This window comes from Argiope bruennichi, chromosome 9 (genome assembly GCF_947563725.1).
Source record: "Argiope bruennichi chromosome 9, qqArgBrue1.1, whole genome shotgun sequence".
Lineage (NCBI taxonomy): Eukaryota > Metazoa > Arthropoda > Arachnida > Araneae > Araneidae > Argiope > Argiope bruennichi.
In genome coordinates, this window is record NC_079159.1 from 90,113,221 (window position 1) to 90,128,454 (window position 15,234).

General features: G+C 26.7%; 1 protein-coding gene across 4 annotated transcripts in view; it reads left to right on the top strand.

The window, feature by feature from the left end:
- LOC129984806 (uncharacterized) overlaps positions 1–15,234 on the top strand; it is a 127,330-nt gene that overhangs the window by 32,742 nt on the left and 79,354 nt on the right. The window contains exon 1 of one of the 4 annotated variants that reach the window (XM_056094768.1): positions 14,593–14,732. The exons of the other annotated variants lie outside the window; for them this stretch is intronic. The gene's annotated coding sequence lies outside the window, so the exon portion shown is untranslated. Of the gene's footprint in view, positions 1–14,592; positions 14,733–15,234 lie in introns of those variants that run through there. 4 annotated transcript variants of the gene reach the window in all.

Here is a 15,234-nt window from a genome sequence, read left to right on the forward strand (position 1 = left end):
TTTCTGCATGAAAATGTTCAATGACAGTTATGTTGTTATGTTCGCCATAATATTATTTACGGGCGATTTCCCAGAATTTTATTTTTATCTGTGTGTGGATTCGCCGGACCATTACATTTTCATTCCATTCGGTCGTACAAAGAGGATGATTCGGATATTTTTAAACAATATGTTTGTGAATAAAATTCTTATTTTCATTGCATCGTGACATTTTTTTTTCACTACTATGCAATAAAAAAAAGTCATATATGAGATTGTATTTTTTGAATAGAATTCTGTCGTAACGCATTGCTATTTCTTGAATGAAAGGCAGTAATTAACGTAAAATACTGTAATATATTTTCATCACATTCATATTCAAATTGCAGAATAAAGAAAATTCGCTGCATTTATTTTAGTAATTATCGGTGTTTTTTCATGTATTATATACATTAAAAAAAGAGAACTCTGTAATACAAACAAAGTGCATTGTAAACTAAACAACACAACTGCCCCGATTATAGTCTCATTACAACTGCAAAAATACAACCGCCTCAATTATAATCTCATTTGTTTCTTTTCTTATCTAGTAAAAAAACTTTATTTTTTCACCTGTGTTTGATATTAGCGTAATTAATCTATCCGAGCACAAAATTAAATGTGGTCGAAAATTTTTTTTTTATGTGGGTTATAAATTTTACGTTGAAAAAAAGGACCTGAAAACTTTAAGTAGAGGATAATGCTTTTAAATGTGAATTTATAAATGCATTTAATTGTAGTAAATAAAGCATAATATAATATGCTATTGTAAAAAAGGTATATAATAAAATTTGATTGACAAAATTAATACTGCATGAAAAATAAAGTCATTAAAAATATTTTTGACATTTTTCGAAAGAAAAAATTTACTTTAACACAAATTTAGATATATTTAACATCATTATATTGTTAGGATTTCTTTCTCGCGTTTTAAATATTTTTCACATAGAAATTTATGACTAACAATTCAATTAATTATTTTATTTCCTAAATGCTATTAGTATATCAAATTAGCCTTTGCTGCAATTTTTGTAGTTACGATATTGATTTTTATTATTATTTGTGGAATTTATATTTTAACTAAATTTTTGAAACAGAAATGATACTGTTAAATATTTTTAAGCCTATTCTTTTTATGGATTTAATTTTCACGAAGTAAACATAGCCTTTCTATACGAATCAATGTTTCTTGCACCAATTCTTGAGAATTCTGTTTACTTCTAAATTGCGAATTTTTTAAAAAATATCACTAGAAAACTTTGAGCAAAAGAGAAGTATATTTTTCGTTGAATTAAATAAACGTAAGGATATAGTGCAATGTCATATGTAGGCTGTTTTTCTAATGCAAAAAATACTGACATATATAAATCTCTGTCGTTATATAAATCCATTAATATCTTAAACTTATTTTTTAAATAGGTGATAAATTTATAGTCGTCATTGATAGTATTTAAATATAGCAAGTATTTTTTTAAAAAAATATTTAAAACATACACATAATAATTTTTTAAAAATAGTATTAAAAATTTATTTTTTAAGATATATAATTCTAAAAATTCACTGTATTGCATATATCCATAAATCAAATATAATTCTTAAACTCACAGTAAATAAAAAAAAAAAACTGCTTACAAATAGTTAAGTAAAAAAAAAATGTACAGTCTTTTGTAAAACTGCATTACTCTTGGATACAATGATAAAATGTTATTTTGTTTATTATCATAGAAGTAATATAATTTTACCAAATTTTTTAAAATATTTAATACTAGATATTTTTTTCCTAAAAGTCTTTTTTAAATGACAAAATTTCTGAAATGACTTTTAAATATTGACGATTTCCGAGAAAGTGGGCAGAATGCTTAAACTCAAGGTTCTTAACCTCCGGACATTACGGTTGGTTGGAAAAAAAGTGACCCAGCTATTACTTAAAAAGATGATTATTTCTAAATTTTGAATGTCTTTTGAATTTATTCAATTTTTAAATGTTGATGCTACTTTTCGATTTTATTATAATAAGCAATACATCTTTTATATAAAAATATTTTGAATTTATTCAATTTTTAAATGTTGATGCTACTTTTCAATTTTATTATAATAAGCAATGCATCTTTTATATAAAAATATGTGTCCTTTGCTTTTGTAGTTGCTATAAAAACTTTGTTAACTGAATTTAATTCAATCGCTTTTTTTTCTGTACAGATTTAATTATTCTTTTTATTTTAAAACTTCACTTGAATATATATTTTCCGATATATTTTTATTCTCCATAAAAACTTTATCCTCTAGCTGTTGAAATTTATTTATTTTATCTAAGTTTCAAATTGTATTATTGAATTTATCTTGTGAGGAACGATAGATATTTGATATTTGTGTAATTTTCCAATTTCATTGTTCATTTAAAAATATATCATAGTTGTTAAACGCGATTCTTGCAAATCTTTTTAAAAAATGTAAATCAATTTATTTGAAAAATGCTGTTTAATCAAGAAGATTTAGATTTCTTTAAACTGAAGCATTTACATCTTGAAATACTTGATTAAAATAATCAGTTACACTTTCATTCAAAATATATAGACATATATAATATCATTATAACGATCAAAAATAGAAAACTTTCCTTTCGCGTAAATGGGTGACGAAAACTTTAAATTATAATATTATTAGAATAAGCAAAATTCCATTATCCTTTAATTAGTATCCATTACGATGTTTTGATTTTAAACAGTATTTCTAAGAGGTTATTTTAAATGTCATCGCGCTTCCTTCTTTAACATTGATCGGTTTCATAAAAATATTTTTTTACTCGTCACCTCAATAGCTTTTTGGGACTAATCCCTAATTTAGCGCATAAATATATCATAAATTAAGGAATAGCTTCTGTTTTTAAATAACGTTAGTAAATTATGTATTCATAAGGATTTTGTATGGAAATTTATTCTTACTTTGCGATTAATATTTTATTTGTTATTCGTGACTAGAAAATAAATCATGAAATTTCATACTTTTACTGAATTCTTTTAAAATGAATTGAAAATTCTGAGATTAATTATTTTTATTTCATGATAGAGTTGAGGATTTCAATCAATACAATGGTGTGTTGTGAGTTATATTTGCAGAAATCCTAGTAATAATTTCATTTTTTTTCATACTGAGAATTCAATAATTAATGAAAGTAGAGGAGTAAAAAAGGAAAAGGGAAAATTTGGCAACGTAGGAAAGGTCAGGACCGGACTAAGAGAAAAACAGAACAGAAACTCAAAATGCATATTACTATATCGAGAAGAATGTTTATAACCTTCTAAATTGTTTCTGGAAAGAACTTGAGGCGTTGCAACTGTTTAATATCAATTTTTAATTTTCTAATTCAAATAAACATGTACAATTAATTAAAGATTATTCATTAATTAATAATATCAGTAAAAGTGCAAGATTTTGCTTCTTGAATTCTTGAATGTTAGAGCTTCGACTAATGATTAATACTTTTAATTGAAAATGATAGTTTTCATTAATTTGATTCAAAACAAACAACATTTAAATAAATAATGAAAGGATAAAATATTTCACTTATAAAATTTTCAGTTTTTTTTTTTTTTTTTTTTTTTTAGATTTCTTAAACAAATTTCGTCTTGTCTTGAGAACTTTTAAACAAATTTATGCAATGGACAAATTTATGTATCTATTAAAAAAAATTCTTATTTTTTAATAATAAATTATAACTCCCTTTTTGAATCATAATAAAAATATATTAACTATAAAAAAATCTTAATTCTCATGGTAGTATACTCATCGCTTATTATATTTTTTTAGAAATAAGCTAAAGAATTTCTGAATTCTTTAATAGATAAGTTCTTATGATTTCACTATATTTTTCACTGTTCGAATAAGAGTACCTTATATCTAAAATGCTGTTACAATTTTGTCTAATATCTAAGTTTAACAGAAGTAGTTTTAGTATCGAATAAGAAAAAAAGAATGCGAAAAATTTGGTTTCTATTATGTTTCCAAACTTTTAAAGCTTTTCCTCATAAAGTCTTTCTCTTTTATAAAATTCAATTTACTGACATCTCCTCACAAACTCATTTTTATGCCTGAAACTAGATTTCCAAGCTTGTTCTCCGCTTTTTCCTAAGAATTCTATACTTCCTTGGAGAAAGTAACATTGTGCATTGAGCTGTCCAAAACCTTTTACTTACCTTCGGATTTCGAAACATTTTAGTGCTCTTTTCGCCTCCTAAATTGATTTATGGGTCTCGACTTTCCCAAACAACGTAAAAAACATTTTTCCTGCTACAATCTGCTCAAACTTGACGGAATAGAGCGAATAGAGCCTCACTTCCCGATTTTTTCTTTTATCTTAGTGCCTCGCCATCTTGCTCATTTCTTCTCTCCCTAGAAAACATCTCTCACCCTTGCGCCCCCGAAAGCAATCACGAGGTGAACAGAACCGAACATTCGATGCTCACCTCTTCTTTCTTTCTGTCGCTTTTGTCGTATACGCGCAGTCGATCTTCATTTTCTCTCCGAGGTAACTACTACCATTGACTTGCTCTGACTTCCTTTGTGACCCAGTAGATGGTGAAGTTCTCTTTTACTTAATGGTGGATAAGAAACAAACGCCATTTCTAGGGAGTTAACTATCTTTAAGCCTGTGCGATGGAAAATGTCTTCCTGCCATGCCTTTATCCCACTTTTATGGTTTCAAAGGAAAAGATTATAAAGAAACTACCTATTAAAATTATAGAAATATTTTTAATGTCGAATGACAAAATGTTTAATGGAAAAATAAAACAGATAACAAGATATGTATGCTGATTATAGTTACTTCAATAAATATGGGGGGAAATTACGATGGGTTTTTGCTTATTAAGGAACTTCTATAATTATGTAAAAAAATTGTGATAGGCGTTTGCTTATTAACAAAATGCTGATTGTCCAATTTATGCACAAAATTAAAAAAATATATATATGTAGTGGTGTTTTCTGTTGCAGAATATGAACTCTTCTTGGTGATTGTTAAAGTAATGCAACTAAATTTGAATGGCGTTGTTTTCCCATCTGCATGCTGTTAGATCAGGTCTATTATTGTCATTAATTTCAAACTCAGTTTACTTTTTTGATTTTACTTATATGTACGCTCTCTTTTGAACTAACATATTAACAGAATCATCTTCATTTTCACTGATATTCAGATGTAACCGAAATATATTAATTATCACGGTTCAAACTGCACGAAAGTTGAGAGCAAAAGTTTGATACACTTTTAGGTTTTTGATCAGAGCCTAGATCTTTTTTTGCTGCAGATAGAATGCTTCCCCTTAGAAATTCATAAGCAATAAATGTACTTGAATTTTTGATAATACAGCCATCTCTTTATTAAAGAATTATTTGTCCATAACGACTTCTGCTTTATGTTTTTTTTTATGTGTGCGAATAACGAATATAAGCAAATTTAAAAATGTTTATAAATGCACATATGACTCTTTCTTTTCTTCTATTCAACATTTTTTTTTTTTTTTTTACTTTCTATGAATTTTTTTTCTGTTAATTAATCTATAATTAGGTTTTTAATGATTGGCTTTACTTTAAGTGTTACGGAACATTATATAGTTTTAGGATCACAAATTTTACGTTTTTTTTTAAATGCAGAATTATAGCAAAGGTTAATAAGCTGAGGTTTCTTTCAGCGTCATTTTTATTTTGTATTTGGCATTGTAGAGCTTTCGGAATCGAATGTCATTCTTGAGATCGATTAATTTTCCTTTTGTATAAATGTATTTATTTTATTTTTCATATAATCTTACTTATTTTACTTCTCGGTGTTCATTTTGTCAAAATTCATTATTTTATGAAACTCGGCTTTTTTTGTTGTTGTTCTTTTATTTTCTGATTTATTTCTGGTGTGGTTCTTTATTTGTTCCAAACCAATTTTAGTAATTATTTTTTATTTGAATGCACATGAATAACATAAATAGATAAAGCCTTACTAAAAGTAAACAAAACTTTCAATATTATTATATATTCATATTTAAAATGTATTACAAATATTTATTTTTCTAAATTTCTTAAGCACTCTTCCAATTTTCATGTGATTTTCTTCGACAACATTCGCTAGTTAATTTGCAACAATCAATATACTGTTGACAGGATAATAGTCCTTTTCACGAGAATATTTTCTAATTTTCTGAATTAAAGAGCTGCTTGTGAGTTATGATTTATTTTTAGAATCCTTAGCTTTGTATTTCGCCATCATTTATATACCATAATTTCGAAAATTAGAATAATTAACCTTTGAATGAATAACCGAACCTCGATTTAATTTTCTAATTTCTATACAACTAAGAAATATTCTCTCGCCGTTTCACTTATTTACTTGAATACAGAAGGGTGCATCTCATTCCTACTATATTTTTATCTTTATAATTATATAATTGACAGCTACGATACATAGTTCAGCTTTGAATTTACTGGCTTCATAAACCATCGTTATTTTCTCTTATCTTATACAGAAACGATTAATTCTCAATAAATCCATTTATAATGCATCCTTTATGTCCATTACAGAATTTGAATTATGTATTTAGATCTCTTCCTGGGCTTTTTTTTTACGTATAGCTGATTTATTTTCCTAAATAAACTTTATATCAGATAAATAAGATGTGTGAGATAACTAAATATTACTCAATTCAGAGTACACTATCTGAAAACTTCTGGAGAATAACTTCTAGTTCAAAGATACTATTCACTACACAATAAAATCCCATAAGTTGAATATTTTTTAAAAATCCAATTTTATTTTTTTATTTTTTGTACTTCTTGGCAAAAAGATAAGTTCTCTTGTAATTCATGAAATATATATATATATATATATATATATATATATATATATATATATATATATATATATATATATATATATTATTGTGTTTATTAGCATTGAAGCTGCAAGATTTTATTCCATTTCAGATTGAAGTTTTGAAAAGGCTGCTTATGTAATTTTTTCATTATATGAAATCTATTTGGAGAGTACTTTCATTTTTTTTATTTAGCACTTCATATAAAAAATAGATAGGGATTGAATTTTATTTCATTAACTAATTAAACTCAAGATTTCTAATCAGTTTCTGAATCTAAAATGTAATCAAGTGTTCAAATAAAAATCCATCTACCATTGTATGATTCCTAGAGAACTTTAGTTCTAGTAACATTTTTTCCCGTAACGAGAAAAAAAAATTCTAAAGCAACTTCTAAAATATCTTTTCCACGCAAAATATAAAAGCGCAAAGCGGGAAAATTACATTAGGAGAATTCCTTCAGCCCATTCCATTATTTGCAACTTAGTCTTTTAGACACATTGAACAAACTCAATTATCTGTTCATTAACTGAAGCGGACTGAAAGAAATACAGTGAGCTAAATTCTCCGATAAAGCATCTGCTGCTTGTCGAGTCGTATCTTGTATCCGTGGCTTAAAATGGCGCTAAGGCTTGACATTTCTAGAATTCCATTTTAGCTTCCGTTACTGAATTCTATTGTTGGGCAACTCATCGCTGGGACGCCGATCGATCGTCGCAGCTTGTGCGTGGGTGTCTGCGGCAAGTTAATACGTCGTTTCGTGTTTACCTGGACACAGTCAACACCATCAGATATTAAGCCTGCGTCCCGAGATGCAATAAACGCGATAACGATCTGTCGTCTTGGTATTTATATATGTAGGAGGTATAAATAATTGGAAAGAAAATAATAAGTGTCACAAAGTCTCGATATTAAACTTTTTTGCCCATTGGATATACCGGTGATTTATGAGTGATATAAGTCTTGATATTTTAGAAAATTTTCTTGATTTGATTATTATATTCCTTTAAATTTTATGTCTTATACCGTTTATTTAACAATTAAATCTTTAATATTTATCTGATTGGAAACTTCTATGATGAGATTTAGTTTAGTTTTATATAATACTACCCTTGTTGTTTGTTTCTCTGTGTGGATTCTTGCTATTTTCCAACATGAAATAATAGGGATCTTAAAGTAGGCAGTATTATATTTTGTATTTGTATTTAATTTAGATTTTTGGAAATCGTGAGACGATCATCAAATGGTTTTTATATAATTGTTATTAAGAACACTGAAAAATTATGATGGTTTTGTGTTGAAAAGCTTTGATAGACTTCAAATAGAATAAAAGAGAGTTCTTCAGACTTTCAGTAACATTGATAATGAGTCTCTTAGGTTAAATGAAACTTTGCAGAAAGTGATGTAGTACGAACAAAATGTAGATAAACCGATTTTGCATCAGTATGTACTTCTGATACACTGATACTTACTACGTTTCCCATTTTTTGTGGAGCAACAAGTTTGACCTGGGAGACCAAACATTTACTGTTTAACTATGAAATCCAATGTGATATTAGTTTTAATTTCAACGATGCAAAAGAATACTTCTTGCGTGCTCATATCTTTGATATCTATTCGTAACCGACTCCATTAGGAATTTGTTCGTTTCCATACGTTTTATACTTAGGAAAATTAATATTTATTTGCTAGGAATAATTATTAATTAATAATTAAATATTAATTAATTAATATTTAGTCAAAACATCCCTTAGGGAATACTTTAAATAGTTTGTGATCAAAACTTTTGCTTTAAAAGCAGCCTATTTTTCTATATTTCTTCATTCTGATATTATTTTTCCGTCAATTCTAGTTTAAGGGTTTTTTTTAATGTTTCATCACATGGGAACGGAAAACTGATATTTATAAAAATGCCTTAATAGATCGTCTTTGCTGTAAAAAGAAATGCAATTATATAACTTTAAATAGATAGTGAGATGTTTTCAATTTCTGTATTACAGACGGTAAACATTATTCGAAGAAGATGTAATTAGAGAAGGATTCTATTGTACTGAAAGTTTCAAAAAGAATTAGAAATAAAAATGCAGTAAATAAATTTCACGTTTTAATTTATTTTTTCTTTTATTTTTCTTACTTTAAATGTGAAAATAAATAAAATCCGAATATAAAATAATTGACTTGGTCTTTATGATATGTTTAATTGAATGAATATAACGACTAAGGCAAATTATCCCTTTTTAGTATACAGTTACTAAATAGTTTTGGATTACTTTACCTTTAATAGATCTATTTTTATCATCTTAATATTCCAAAATGAATCACACTTATCAAATCTGGAAAGTCCAAAAAGATATCTTACTTTTAGATAGTGCACTTAAAAAAATACTAAAAATGATTTATAAACTAAGTAAATTCTTCATAAATACTTCTTTGTTTTAGAAAATATGGAATTTGAAAAGAGTATACATTCAACACTGATAATTTATTTATTACGATTTTTTTTTATTTAAAACACCAACAAAATAATTACTATAATTTAGGAGCTGCTATTGATTTCGCATTAGATGTCTGTGCATATAATCTATATATTTATAATTTTAGTCTGAGACTCAGAAAAAGTAGGCGTTTCATAGATTTTTATATATGAATCTAGAAATTCAGGTATCGATTTTCGCATCCAGAAGCTCCATTAGTACGAAAGTCATCTCAACACTTTTTGACACAATTCTCATCGGATAAACAACATAAATATTTAACTTGCTTCACTATATTCTATGTTATACAGTGTTATTTTTAGTTTTTGTTTTGAAATCATAATAGATGTCTGAAAACATCATAGATAAGGGAAGCAATACTTTGTATAAAATGAAACTTTATTACCTTTCATCATTCAAGTCATGCCTGTAGCCCTCGGATGGTAAATAAAGCTATACATCTTGTCTTGATCGTAGCTAAGACAAAAAAATATATATATATTTTAGTTTTAATGATAAAAACGTGGTTTAAAATATTCTGTTGATAATATCACCAAAACTAGCTGCTGACTGATATTATGTGCTTATCTGCCCACCGTCGGGAATGTCAACCTCTGCTGAGTCTTTGTCCACTAGTATAACTGTATAACTTTGCAAAATATTTTTAACTAAAGTAGCTAAAACCATCTTAGTTGTATTGAAAAAAAAAACCTGGTTTTGTTTTTAAGCATTAATTTAGTTTCGATAATTGAGCATTACATGCGCTCTATAAAATAAAAATTCAGCCTGTAACTAAATGATCCGTTAATAAGTCGCTTGATATTTTCTCATTATTTTTAAACGAAGCTGTATTCTATCCATATTTTGTTCATAGAGGACTATGATGAATATAGATGGGAAGAAAAAAAATTCAGACTAAACTTATATTAAATGTAGGCATCTTTTATTCTTGTTACAAATATTTCACTGGAAAAAAATTACTCAAATAAGTATATAAATGATGAAATTAATGCTTCACAATTTGGTTTTTATTAATAACAAAATTTTTATACTTTGATTCTGAAGCTCATGGCTTGCAAACATAATTTCTGGATATTTTTAATTCTGTGTGATCTTTAAATTTTAAAGCAATAAAAATTAGTATTAAACATAAATTCAATAACAAAATATATAAGTTTGAATTACACCGTAGTAAAAATATAATACTTTAAAACTTTGATATTTTTACGATTTTTTAAAACTAAAATGAACATTATTTTATGTTTACACGCTTCAAAAACGTCATCCATTGACTTTTAAGTGGCAAAATTTGTTAAATTTCCAGTTCTTGTGATAATTGAGAAAAATCCCGTTCTGATATGTTTTTCTCTTGATAATGCAGAATATTTTAGATCCTGTGCTCGCAATATAATTATTTATTGCAAATTAAATGTGATTTCTGTAAAAACAAACAGTAATTATGTTCACAAGTCATAAATGTTATAAAAGTACTAAATTAAAAGTATTATTATGCAGATTTTTTAAATTTATTTATTAGAGCTAATTTTTCAGATGGATTAGAATTATGCGGAAAAATCCAAAAATCCAAATCCGTTTCTTTTTGACAAATTATATTATAATAAAAAATATAAACAACTATTTCAAAAATTTTTAGAATAATTAAGATAGTTAAATCTAGAGTCGAGAGATTCTTAGAACAGTTACTAGTATGTATCTCTATTTATACAAGTATGAGGTTACTATATAATATCTAGAAAATTTTCAGAACATTTTATTTTACTTTCTTCTAGAAACTTCTATCGCGATATAAATCTGTAAACAAGCAAAACAGTAGATTGTAAAAATAAATATTGTGAAGTCAACACTTTCACTTATTTTTTTATTTGATTATTTTACGCGTTGTTACTATATAAAATTATCAGATTCAAATTTAGCAATCTGGGCGATTGCGTTTTATTTTCATTTCTGTTTTTAGATAAGTTTCTGTTGCGAAAGATGTCTATTTACTATAAATGTGTTTATTTCTTTTTCGTTTTGCCAAATTTAGGGTCAAAGGGAAGAAAAATTTATCAATCGTAGAAAGAGATGGCATGTGCTTGACCTTCGGTTGTGCACATGACTGTTCCCCAAGGACGTTCGATTTTCGATGAGTATTCTGCAATCAGAATAACAATCTGCTTTCTGCACTAATGCAGAAAAACAGGCTTCAATTATCACTAAATTATCTTTAGATATGGGATCTAATTATACAACAGAGACTTGGGAATCTGACCAAGTCAAGGTTATTACTCTATTTCGTGACACAAGAACTCTCCCCTTCTGATTGTTACTTTTGAAGATCTTGTTTCTTTCATTATTTCTCTTAACAGAATCTATAAGAGACTACTCTGGTAAGGGAGCGAATTATGATACCATTTGGTATTGCCGTTGGGTTCGAACTCACATGAATTTGGGACAAATATACTATATTAACTTCGAAATGAATTACAGTAAATGTTAATGTAACTTCGATGTGAATACAGTAAAATTGTCATCTAATTAAGTAAATTGTCGTGAGATAAGAATAAGTAGAATTGCATCTGGAATGTGTTTAGCTTTTCTTTAAGTGCAATAATTTTCATTTTTATACTGTGGTAATGTATTTTATGGGTATAATATTCAATCTTTGATAAATTCATAGGATTTTCATTGTTTTTCTGTATAACTATAATAAATAATTCTAATAAGAAATGTAATTAAATCTCTGTAAAAAAAATGTTATGTGCGAAAAACATCTAATAGATGCAGCTTTACATGCATAAGATATTGCGAAATGTCATCTAATTCCAATCCTTACCATAAAGTGCCAAAAGTAGTCACAAAACGACAACACTTACTTTTTATAATATATCTAGTTTAATTTATGGCTAAAAACCCCTTCATTATTAGGATTTCCAAAAACATTTACTAGAAAAAACATATTTATTTTTCTCTGAAAATTTTGTTCATCTTGATCAAAAATATTGATACAATGTATGGAAATTTTGTAATGGATAATAACAAATAAGGTTTTTAAAGTATTTTAGAGCATTATTATATTATTCAAAAGAAATTTATATTTCATTTTTATATTCAGATCCTGGTTTTTGGAGTGTATAACCTCTCTCTCTCCCTATCTATCTCTCTTTCTCTCCCTTTATATATATATATATAATGATACTTTTAAATCTAAATTAAACCATAATTAATTTCCGAAGTTTATCTTAATTAACTTCATTCTAAAATGTTCTCTTATTTCCTGATCCAATTCCACCTTTTTTATTTAATTGATGCAACAGAAGCTCTGTAAAATTGCTGAAATCGACAAGTTCCCACACTCCGAGTGAAGGGATAAAAATTTGTTGATCTAAACACATCATTTTAAAAGATCCTTATAATCGACTACGTTCTATTCATCTAAATCGACACGTGTAAAGATATCCCTATCAGAATCTCACAGTATATAATCATGGGGATAAATATTTCTGTCCTTATGTATATATAATGATTCTCATAATTTAATGAAATTAGCCCATTACTTCATTCTAATATTTTCTCTTATTTCCTGATTCATATCCTATTTTTTTAATTTAATTATTTCTAACACGCGTTCTAAAAAATTGCTAGCTTTGGAATTCCCCATACCACCAGAAAAAGGATAAGAATCCCAGCAATCTTTTTCTTATGGTCTAAGATGTCCCTTTCCTAAGATGGCACGTGTCAAAGAAATATCTATCAGAATCTTATAGTGAAAGCGCTGCAGGGAAAAAGTCTCAGAGATTTTGCTCTTGTATTAGGTGCAAACAGAAATGTTTCGCCTACAGTCCCTTGTACAAATTATGGCTGCGGTGATAAAATAAATTAAAGTTTCTTTCAAAGTGTCATCTTTCCACCACGTATCTACCAAAATAATGCTTCATATATATATATATATGAAGAATTATTTTGGTTATATATATATATATATATATATATATATATATATATATATATATATATATATATATATATATATATATATATATAAATAACTTTTTATTGTTTTCAATAAACATATCGTGTTAGTTAAAAAGAAAACATTGAATTAATCTCAGTTTCAAATTTTGGAGATGCATTAAATAGAATTCAAAACATTCTTTTTGTAATGCTGATTTCTTAATTCTTTCATTTACAGACCATTAGAATCGTAAGCAGATACTTGTCAACTTACTGAAGATAAAAATTCATATCACTTCTTTATAATCCATCATTATCATTGTATGTTTCATAAAACCAGTAAAATTCACCAAAAAGTTTTGTCAAAAAATTCATTGCACTGAATTCCTTGACCTACGAATTTCACTTGTGAGTTAGATGAAGCATCCTATTTGGAATAGTTATTATTATTTCAATCCATTTGCGATCTAAAATGCACCTAAGGGATTCCAACTTGACCAAATGATTAGAGTCTGAATCAGTTACTTCTTTGATTTAATTATATATTTAAATGTCAAAAATTATATAATTAGTTGTAAGAGTTAGGCATGGAGGAAATGACGAAGTTTTACAGTAATGATATTATACTTGATAGAGGTTTTAAACGTGCATTCAGTTGCTAAAATCTACATTTAAACTAAAATATTACAACGAAGAATATCAGGTTATATAATCATTTATCCACTAGTGTCTAGCTTTAAAAAGATTTTTATATACTTGTTAGATGCGATGAAATTTTATCTTAATTTATTATTATATATAAGAAAAAATACGACCTTTAAACAGACTTATCAACAAAATCAAATTAATCTATTTTTCTACTCTGAGGTTATTAATTGAGTATCGTTTAAGTTATGCTAAGTGCGTTTTGTAGAAATAAGTATTTTTCTTAAAATCTTTTTAAAAAAATAATCTTAGAAGTCATTTTATTTAATTCAATCAGTAAACAGAATAAACGATAAAGCCTTGAACAGTAAAAATAGCATGCGAAATATTTATGAATAAAAATTCAATTATAAAAAAATGAGAAAAAGGAAATGTGTCTCTAATCCATTAAGCTGTCTTTTCTTAAAATTCCCTTCATCAATTCATGTTCATGGACAGGATGAAAAAAAAAATTGATATTTTAATCCTAACGAACATCCATACGCATATTTATCAGAGTATTATTTTATTTTTAACCCTGTCAAAACATGAGAAATAAGCTCTTTCAACTTTTCCATCGCGATATTCCAGACGAAAGTCTAGCTCATTTGCCGGCATGTTGGTCACGTGATGTTTAATTGCCGCTGCGAGGCAATTCTTGCAAAAGCTTCTCTCAGTACCTTTTCGTTTTCCAAGGTGTAAGCAGCAAAATCTTTTCCCCGAAGATTAAGAAGTAGTAGCTCAAAGAGAGGTAGGTTTAAATATTAACATTTGATATGATGAATAAAATAGAAAATAACTATTTTTATATGTTACTATATTTTTACCAATTTAAACTTTCTTTCATTTTACTGCAAAAAATGAATTTGAAATAAATTGTTATTAAATAAATGTTTTTACTATACATCATAAGCTTAAAATTTTCTGAAAGATTTATTGATAAAGTGAAAATAGTAATTAATTTTTTTTAACTAGCTAAAGAATTTCCTAATCTACCGGCAGTTTTAGAAATTCTTAAATTAAATAATTTTTTTTCGTTCCTTTTATTATAAATCTGAGTCATATGAACAAGAAGCATTATCGACTAGATTAACTAAACTTAATTTAATAAAAACCGCATTGTTATTGTAATCCAATAGATTAGTAGGCATAAAAGTTAAATATTTCTGCTGTAAAACGTCTCATATTTTTTTAATAAACTTGCTTTTAACAACGTGCATTAATAGCAAATCTCATTACTGATCGCTAAATAT